Source organism: Candoia aspera, chromosome 10 (assembly GCF_035149785.1).
Source record: "Candoia aspera isolate rCanAsp1 chromosome 10, rCanAsp1.hap2, whole genome shotgun sequence".
In the NCBI taxonomy this organism is placed as follows: Eukaryota; Metazoa; Chordata; class Lepidosauria; order Squamata; family Boidae; genus Candoia; species Candoia aspera.
In genome coordinates, this window is record NC_086162.1 from 17,665,834 (window position 1) to 17,675,953 (window position 10,120).

Here is a 10,120-nt window from a genome sequence, read left to right on the forward strand (position 1 = left end):
TCCTGCAGTGAGTTAGGAGGATGTTTTCAGGTTAACACTCACTGTTCTCTTCTGAGAAATTTATCTGAATTCCATTTAATGGGGAGCTAAACTCATGCATTTTCAGAGTTTCCTGCAGTCCCAAATAAGGGTATTGGGGTGGTTGATGGATGGTACAATAGAAATGAAAATGAAGATTTTTTTTTTCAATTCAGAACAGATGCTAGCTTCTTGAAATTGTAAGATGGTCAGAAATGGTAAAAAATGGTGAAGAATGATAAGGTGAAGAAGTTGTAGTCACAAACAAGTGCATGCTCCTCTTGTCAAAATGATGGAAGGAGCATCATGCCATTGTACTGTCGTCCATGGTGCCATAAGCTCCGTCCCCTTGGGACATGCATGCAGCTTCATAACAGATAAACAACAGGGGCTAGATTTGCACTGTGATGGCACAATGCTGCTTTCATGCAACTGACTTTCTTCTTGCCCTGTGGATGCCTCTGGTGTTGGTTTTCAACTACTCTAATGAGATGCTGATGCCTAGCAATCACATCGAGAGAGCCAGTTTTGGTCTAGTGGTTAAGGCAACGGGCTAGAAACCAGGAGACCATGAGTTCTAGTCTCCCTTAGACATGAAAGCTGGCTGGGTGACCTTGGGCTAGTCACTTTCTCTCAGCCCAACTCGGTGCAACGTAGACTAGCCTCCTTGTGGCAATGCAACTTGTCATGGCTAAATAGTCTACACATCTGGCTGCGGGACCTCACAAGGATTTCCCAGCAAGAAAAAGCAGCATGAACACTGAACTGCTATGCCATATGATTTAAAAAAAAAAAAAAAGCTCACATCTTCCAGGGGAGGATTCCTTGAACATGTAGTCCCTGAAAGAGCTCTGGAATCTTTGAATCAGGATGCATCTAGGCACTAGAGGATTTTAGGATGTAAATGGTTGTGAACTGCACAATACAACCATTAACAAGAATATTAAGGCAAGTCATGGGAGGATAGAATAAGGCATTGGAGGCAGAGCATTAGTTATTTATGAAAAGAAGTTTGGGGGGAAGCTTTCTATAAACTTACGACAGAAGGAAGGGCTTCTCCAGGCTCCAATTTTGGCCCCAGATGCCTGGCAAGCTGTTACATAGGCTTGAAGACTTCGGCAGAGGAATTCTTGAACTCCATTGGTTGCACAGGCATCGTTCAGACAGTGTTCAAAATGCTCTGAAGGGTTCACCAATGAATGACAGTCTTTGAATGGACCTGTCTTGGACTGGATCATTCCACAGGAGTTCCCAGCTTCATATTCTGTTTTCTGGGCTTTGTTGCAGATGGGACATTCCTCCCCACAGCCATCTGAACAAACTACACCATTCACAGGGACCTTCCAAGACTCCCCAAACACTTCCACACTTTCAGTGAGTTTTCCATTAGACAGCATGAAGTCATCCTTCTGATCACCATTGAAGTTGCCAGCTAGGCCACACATATGCCCCCTGTAGGTACTGGGGACAGAAACATGGAGATATGAAGAAGTATCATATAGGACTGTGAGGCCAAAGTCTGTATGGACAATGACATTGTTCCCTTCTTGGGTGATCCAGAATTTCCCATCCGCTTTATTCACTGGCAGAGTATAAGACTGTCCATCCACCTGTACCAACAACAGAGAACAATAATAGGGGATAAGTGCTGGTTTTACATGCATAGAGATTAATGCTTGTTTCACATTATATTTTACAGCAGTACTCAACATACATTAAATATATTAACATATATTTTTCTCTTCACAACCCTGGGAAAAGAATAATTGGAAGTGCAGATTCTCTCATGCTCTTGCAGTCAGTACGCATTAGTAAAATCATCAGAAGTAGAAAGCCTGTTCTACATGTGAGCAACGGCATGCAGCTCCCAAATCACCCCCCTCCCATTTTTTTGTCAACCCTGAACCCTCTGCGATTAAGACAATAACATTCAGCAGTTCTCCTGCGTTTTTCTGCTTAATTGTGTGAAAAGTGCCCACAGACAGGTGTGTTAAGCCTCTAATAAATTTAATGCACCTATTTTATTAAAAGAAAAGAAAAAGGCAGAGACACCTGCTTCCACTCATTGGGAGATATTCCTGCAATATTTCCATGCTCCCTGCAGTTATACAAAGCCCAATAAAATGCGGGGGTGGCGGGGTGGGGAGTGTAGCCCCTACCCTCCAAACAGATTGCTGGTCCTAGATACCAAGGCTTTCCCCCCAAAGATGATAATGAATACCCATAAAATATCCAAGAATAAACTTCCTAATGATAAACTCTGAACAACTGTCCACCTATGGAGATTGTGGGTTCTCCATCTCTGGAGGTTTTTAAGAAGAGACTGGCCAGCCCCACCTTGAGGATGCTTTGATTGGCTTACTTGCATAGTGCAGAGGGTTGGACTAGATAATCAGCTTACAATCTTATGATTCTAAGATGGGACCAGGTAGATGTGGCCCTTCTCCATCACCTGATGTTTCTTTCATGACTGTGTTTTGTAAAGCCCATTGTTGTCTAATATGTGCTTCACCTACCATTGTTTGCCACTTTATTCCCCTCTGAAGGGTAACTGTGGAACCATGAATGAAGACCATCACATTCTGTATTAGAACTAAAGGACCATCATCGAGCTTCTCATTCTGTATCCACACAGTGAAGTTCTGTAGCTGAGGGTTGTGCTGGCAGACTTGGGCTAAGGTATAAGTACAGGAGCCGTAGAATTCAAAATGCCTCCCATCAAAGGAAATGAAATGAGGGTCACCCAGTGCAATGGCATTTCCATAGCCTAAGGGGTGGCAGCCTTGGACACCCTTTACCACCTTGCATTCCTCATGAGCTCCACAAGAGAACTTTTGACATCCTATGGTTGCATTATCCATGCAGATGCACTTTTTCTGGCAGGAAGTGGTAGGATAAAACTCTTCTCCCAGCTTGTAGTATCTGCCCTTATCAAAACAGCCACATTTTGCTTTTGAAACACACTGATCTCCACTCTGAATAAATCCAGGGTCACAAAAACATCCTTCTATGCATGGAACATCACACTTTTGTGCTGAGATTAGGCTCTTGCATGTGGCTGGACAACCACTGCCACAGAGATCGTAGTGAGAATTAGGTGGACAAGACATACCTGAAGGACAGAAGAAAGAGAACGTTGCTTATCCAATCGACTAGAGGTGGAAAGAATTCTGCCAGAGTTCTTAGAGCAGTCTTCTTCGTTCTAGCATTCTCTAATGTGGTTGGACTACACTTCTGTTGGTGATCCTGGCTAGAAATTGCAGCCCTTACCAACACTGAGGAAGCCTGTCTTAGAGTGTTGCTGCTCCTATGAAATAACTGCACTCAGAAAATGTACATGCTAGGAAAAGTGAGTAGAAAGGGAGTGCCTATGGAGAGCAGCAGGCATGAAAATACCCACGAATATTAAAACAAATGTATTCTTCTGAATGAATTGGTGAAAAGGGTAGAGCCAAATGGAAAACGAAACTTCCATTTGTCAAGACGAGGTATTTTATGTTGATGCAGTGGTTCCGATGCTAACCATTTAATACTTCTAAATAATGGGTTGAAACTAAATTAAACTTGTTCCACTTACATCCTATTAATCTGCTATAGGAAATCCATATTTATTATAACCACAGTAACTACAGTATAGCTGTCTCCATCTTAAGAAGTCCACAAGACATTGAACTGAAGCAATATATCCATTAACAATGGGTCAGAATTCAGGATACATTACAGAATTATTACTATTGTAAATACAGTCAAAAATGGGGTGGGGAGTTTAACCTCTATTTTGTTTTTCTGTTCAGTAAAGTTGCATACAGGTTGCATTGTTAATTGTGGGGCTGAATGCATTTGGGGGAAAGATTGTCCTTGTTAATATTTAATGTAGGATTTGGCTTTTCGCATCGGGCCTCCTTCCTTTTTCCAATTCAGGCTGGTGCTTTCGGTTATCACAGATCCTGGATCACAGATGCCTGCATCTTGGAACTTGCCTTGCTGAACCTGTCACCTTTCCAGAGGTGTTGGACTTCAACACATCTGGGGGGTGCCAAGTTGAGGAAGGTTACTGTGATATAAATTGGGCTCCTCATCAAATGATTCTCACATTTTCTGTTACTGGATTTAGGCTCTCTTTCATTCATTATGCCAAGTAAACCTTTGATCCAGGAGACCAGACTTACTGCAGAAGGATGGTGATCTCCACTGTCCAACTTGGATGCCTTGAGCTTGACATGCTGTTACATAGGAACTGATGGCATCACAGAGAGCTTCATGGTGACCCTGGTATACACAGGTGTCATAGACACAATCATCAAAATAAGATTTAGGATCAATGGCATCATGGCATTGCCTGAAAGGCCCTCTCTTTGTTGTAAGAATCCCACAGTAATATCTACCCTGGTAGGTTTGTTTATCAGCATCACTGCATGGTGGGCAGTCTTTGGTGCACCCAGTAGAGCAGCCAGGAATATCCTTCACCTTCCAGCTGTTTGCAAATTGAATTTCATCCTTTGCTTGTGTTCCATCTTTCATGAGAAAGTCGTCATTTGGATCTTTATTGGCATTACCACAGAGGCCACAGATTGCTTTGGCATAAATGTTGGGAAGGATGATCCTGGCATAGCTGTACCAGTCAAAGCTGATTCGCAGACCAAAGTCTGTCTTGATGAAGCCGTGGACTCCACTCTGGTAGATGCTGAGTTTATTTTCATAGGAGAAGGGTTGTTCCACAAAGATGCCATTGACCTGAATAAAGATACAGAAGATAGTCAAGGCACTAACAATTGTTTCAGTCTTAAGAATAGTTTTGTTCTTATTATTTTTCAGACTAATTTTCTTCCCTATTCCATTCCATGGGCTGTTTGACAAAAACAAATGTAAGAAATCCATCACCATATAACCACAATACATTTATTTATGGCTCAAAGACCCAGATAGCAAATATAATCTAAAATTTTGGCATTAGAATGAAACAGTTTAACAAATAAAATTGATAAATATTACACAAAACATTTGAAACTCTAGCTTATTGATAATTGAAATAATTTCCTCACACATTGTGACTGAATTCACTGAACTTGGAAACAGAAGTACTGTAGATGTTTCTGAAATATTGTAGAACATGAATAGATGGATATTTTTGTGGTATCAAATAAGTGGATCAAAAGCAAGAGGAAGGCCTTGCTTTTAATACCCTCACTGAGAAATAAGCATGCATATCTAGTTTCCAGGATTTTGTATCCTAACCCCACTCTACTTTTTTCCCCCAATATACCTGCCTCTTTTGAAGTTCTGAATCTTGTTTTCTTGGTTAGGAGCTACTGTAAGGGACTTGACACTAGTGGTATACAGCTTCATAACTAACATCTTCAGTTGGTCTCTGACTGAAAGAGCTGCAGCAAGGAAAATACGTTGTGTTTCACCTCCCTAAATCAGAAGCCAGCATCTTTTTAGACTGAGATTTCAGGGGGGGTTCCCTGAAAGCACATGCCATTTTGCTCTTCTCAAGAAAGATCTTGCATGGGATGAATGAGTCTTGCAAACTTTGATGATCTCTTGGGATTCTGCTATGCAGAAAAATTATTTTACTACTTCAGTATTTATATTGGAGGCATTGACTTAGGGATGATGAATGTTCTGGCCTCTGCAAGTCCCATATTTCTGACCCCTTAAATGTATATAATCTGCAACCACCATCCTGTCCTGATCTGGAGAAATCCTAGCTAAACCTCCATAGGGGAACAAGAACTAATAAACATTGAGAACTTAATGCCTATGAAACTCTTATGCCTGAGAACTTGATCCTTGCAATAACTCTTATTTTTATTATTAATAAACCATTCCAGTGCTTCCTTGGACTTGCATATGTACCTGGATCTTCTTTGGATGCTCTTGGCTCATACTGATGGTGATGTTGTAGATCTCCACTGTCACCACTTTAGTGTAGGAGACAGCCTTGTTGCCTCGGTTGTTATTCTCCACAGTGACCAAAAAGGGAGTAAGAGAGGGGTCCTCGGAGCAGACACCTGCCATCTGGTAAACACAAGTTCCCATGAAATCATATCTCTTCCCATCAAAGGTTGCATAGTGAGGATCTCCAGTTCCTATGCAGGTGCTGTAGCTGACGGCATGGCAGCCCCGGACGCCATTGACCACAATGCATTTTGTATTGGCTTTGCAGGAAGACTTTTGGCATACAGCCTTGCCTAATTTAGCATCACACTTGCAGCGACTCTGGCAGTCTTCATCTTCCCAGAATTCTTCCCCTGCCTTATAGGTCATGCCTTCGTAAATGCAATTGCAGGTTTCCACTGGAACACACTTCTCACCACTGAGGACGTAGCCTTCATCACACTGACAGATTTGTGCACAGGTATCATCACAGGTACTGGGAGCAGAACGGTCAGAACAGGTTGCTGGGCAGGCATTTCCACAGGCTTCAAAGTGGCTGTTCTCAGGGCAGGATAATGGGACTATTTAACGAAACCATGGTTAACAGGATTAGGTGAATTCTGAGATGCATTTCATTACTGAGAGGACATCCTATATATCTAATGCAAATTGACCAAAAAAATTCACATCAATTCTGGATGATCAGAGGAGCAGTAGGCTTTCTTTGTGAGGTTTTGAAATATAATGCAAAGGTAAGTCCTTTTAAACCTTTGGGAAGTGGGGAAAGCATCATTATGGAGCAACCTCGTCTGGTCTGCTTTGTAGGAGGAGAGTTGGGCTAGTTTATGGCAGAAAAAAATCAGAAGGAATCCGGTAGCACCTTTTCCAACTAACACATTTTATTAAAAGGCAGAAGCTTTTTGTGAGCTGCGGCCCCCTTCATCAGATGCAAAGAAATGCAAAAGCCAATGTCTTTCCATAAAATTGGTTAGTTGGAAAAGATGCTACCGCACTTCATCTGGTCTGCTTAATTACTAAAAAAAATGTTGAGCAAGCATGGAGAAATAATACAGGAATGGGGTCGGAGGAGAAAGGAAGGAAAATACTTCAAGAGGAGAAGAAGTTAGCATCCTCCATTTCCTCCCCTACTGCCCCAATTTCCTGGTTAGCAATATCACAGGGTACAGGGGACCATGGAAGGAAAAAATCAAGCCTTCCTATTCTTTTCTTTTTTCTGCTCCTAAAGTTGAGATGGGTTGCTTTGCAACTGCAAGGATAAAGTCCTCAGGATTTACTCCCATGTGCATCCCTCTGAACAGGCTTAATCCTGCAAGGAACTATAGGTAGTCCTCACTTAACAACAGTAATTGGGTTCAGAACTTCCATTGTTAAGTGACATGGTTGCCGTCAGTAGATGAATCCTGTGCTGTTGTTCAGTGTGATGTCACATGGTCGCCATTTGTAAACTCCTGCCAGCTTCCCCATGGACTTTGCTTGCCGGCCAGCAGTGAAGGTCACAAATGGTGATCACACAACTACAGGGATGCTGTGACTACTGTAAGTATAAGAACCGGTCCGAAGTACTACTTGTTCAGTGCCATATAAGACATGGGACAAACGGCTCTTGGCCATGGAGGATGCATTTGAGATATAGAAGCTCCCCTTGGAGGAAGAACAGCATCCAGCATAAATGCACACCAACATGATCAAAAAGACTTGCAAAGCACAAAGAAATTCACCATTACTGGATTTGTAGGCCTCACTTCTTTATACATACAGATACCTGAACCTCCTGTATTCTGTAAGGCAGTGTTTCTCAACCTTGGCAACTTGAAGATGTGTGGACTTCAACTCCCAGAATTCTCCAGCCGGCTGGAGAATTCTGGGAGTTGAAGTCCACACATCTTCAAGTTGCCAAGGTTGAGAAACACTGCTCTAAGGTAAGAGCTGTTGACCAGATGCTAGCAAAGAAAATTCTTGTTGACCCGAATTTAGCAAAGACAACTGCAGGACCTCAGGGATTCTGTAGTAAGCTGAGGGTTACTGGACATAGCAGAAATAATATTGGCCCATCAGCAGCAGGACCCATTCCTCCAAGATAAATCAGAGGATTTGGCTAGGTCAAAGTCTCATCTGAGGGGCCTCCGATACCATCAAGGAAGCAACTGGGAGCTGCCCTTGTGCAGAGTCACAAAGGAGCAGCTCACTGGTGGAAAGGGCTGCTCCCACTGTAGGGTTATAAGAGGAAGAAAAGGAGGAACTGTATATCATGTCTTAAGGACTCTGGCATGCAGCAGACCAATGCAATTAAGCCAGGCAATTAGCTTGTTGCTTAGCTTGCACGCCACCTTCCTCACCAGCTATGGGCTGGTCCTCCACCTCCTATTCACATATATCTTGGGGTATAGTCCTCAAGCTACAGCCACCTTTCTCTGAGGATGCAGAGCCAGTGAGCATAAGGGAATGAATTCTTACCCTTAACACAGGCCAGGACTCCCTCTTGAAGGCTGCAGGTTTCATCATTGGCACAAGTGTGGGCCTCACATTGGAGCCCTTGACCTGGGATGCAGGTACAGTTTTGCTGGCAGGCATTCAGCAGAACCGTCTCATGGGGCTGGTGGGAAGGAACACCATATGTGATTGGAAATACCGTCACATAGATATATTGACATTGGGACATCAATCAGGAGTGAAAAGGAAAGGAATGGAATGGAATGGGGGTTCAGTAGTGAGAAACCTCAGAGAACTGATCATGAAAAAAAGCATAGGTTTCAACATACATGCACACACCCACGTTGTGCTGGATGAATGCGGACTACATGTCCTAACCTCGTAGTGGTGCCCATTTTGGGAGCACCCGCAGCTTTCCACAGAAATGCAGGCAAGGCCATCAAAGAAGAAGCCGGTATCACACTGGCACCCTTTCACACAGGTCTCTGAGCATGGATCAGGGTCACTGAGCTTGGCACAGCTAGTGGGGCACAGGTTGGCACAGACCCTGTAATGGCTGTTGACTGGGCAGCTTGGAACTACATTAGGAAAAAATACACACATTAGATGGAGTATCCTGGGTGCAACTCAAGGCAGAAGAAAACGGAACAAAGTGGACACAGCTATCAGCTGAGGGGAGTGTGGCTGTGATGGAAGGGAGGATGCACGGAGGGGTCGCACCAAGCTGGAGGGAAGCACAAATGCAAGGAGGGATCAGAATGATTGTATCGCTCTGATGCTTCACAGAATTCCCTCTGAGGATCTCAGACACATTTTAAACCCTGATTTGGGAGCCTTTTCAAACCGTGCTTTCAAGGTCATAGTCTCCAAGGGAGCCTCCATACATGAGCTTTGTGCTGTCTTAGAACCATGTGGACCTGAGTCTGGTTTTTCCTGCTACCAAGCCAGCCTATCTGGAACTGCATCAGCGTTGATGCCGTTTGGTTTTGGGTTTTGCAAAGCTCTCACTTGCCCTCTGTTTCCAGCTGTGTCATCCCCCTTCTGGATCTCAGATTCAGTCTTCCCTCACCTCCTCTGAGCTTCGGGGACCTGCTTCTCAGGGCTGCTACTCAGAATGAGTCTCCACCGGCTCCCTCAGCCAGGGTTGCTCTTCCTGGGAAAGAAGCTGGATGGCGGAGGAAGCTGACCATCCCACTGTGGAGTGGATGTTATACGTCATGGTGGGATACGAGCTTTTCACCTTCTAATCAGTCACGCCAAGTTTCACAGCAAACAGTCAGATTATGCACGCAGTGTGAACTGAAAAAGGGGAGGCCTTACTGATTTATTTGGTGCTCTGTTTTAGAGACTGAAAGTGAATAAATGTTTACTACTTAAGGGTCTGGGGTGTATGGGGCCAGAGTGCTCATTAAGCATTGAATTGCTCCTTGCATTCTGCAACTGCTCACCTGGAAATCGAGAATGGGTTGTCCCAGGGTGATCTGTGAGTATGGCAGCCAGTGGACGAGATTATGGACTGGAAGTGGCCCCAGATACATATCAGTGCCCTGTGGGTCCACTCAAGCTTTTAATACCTCAAACATTTATTCAAATAAGAACTAGCTTTAAAAGATACCCTCACATCATCATCATCAATGTATGCGGATACTCACCGGAAGAACAATGAGCAGCAGTACCATAGCCAAGATAATCACCACCTCCAAAGATGAAGAGACCAAATGGAGTGTTCTTGTGTTCCAGTAAGAGGGCATGATCTGCAATCTTCACATCT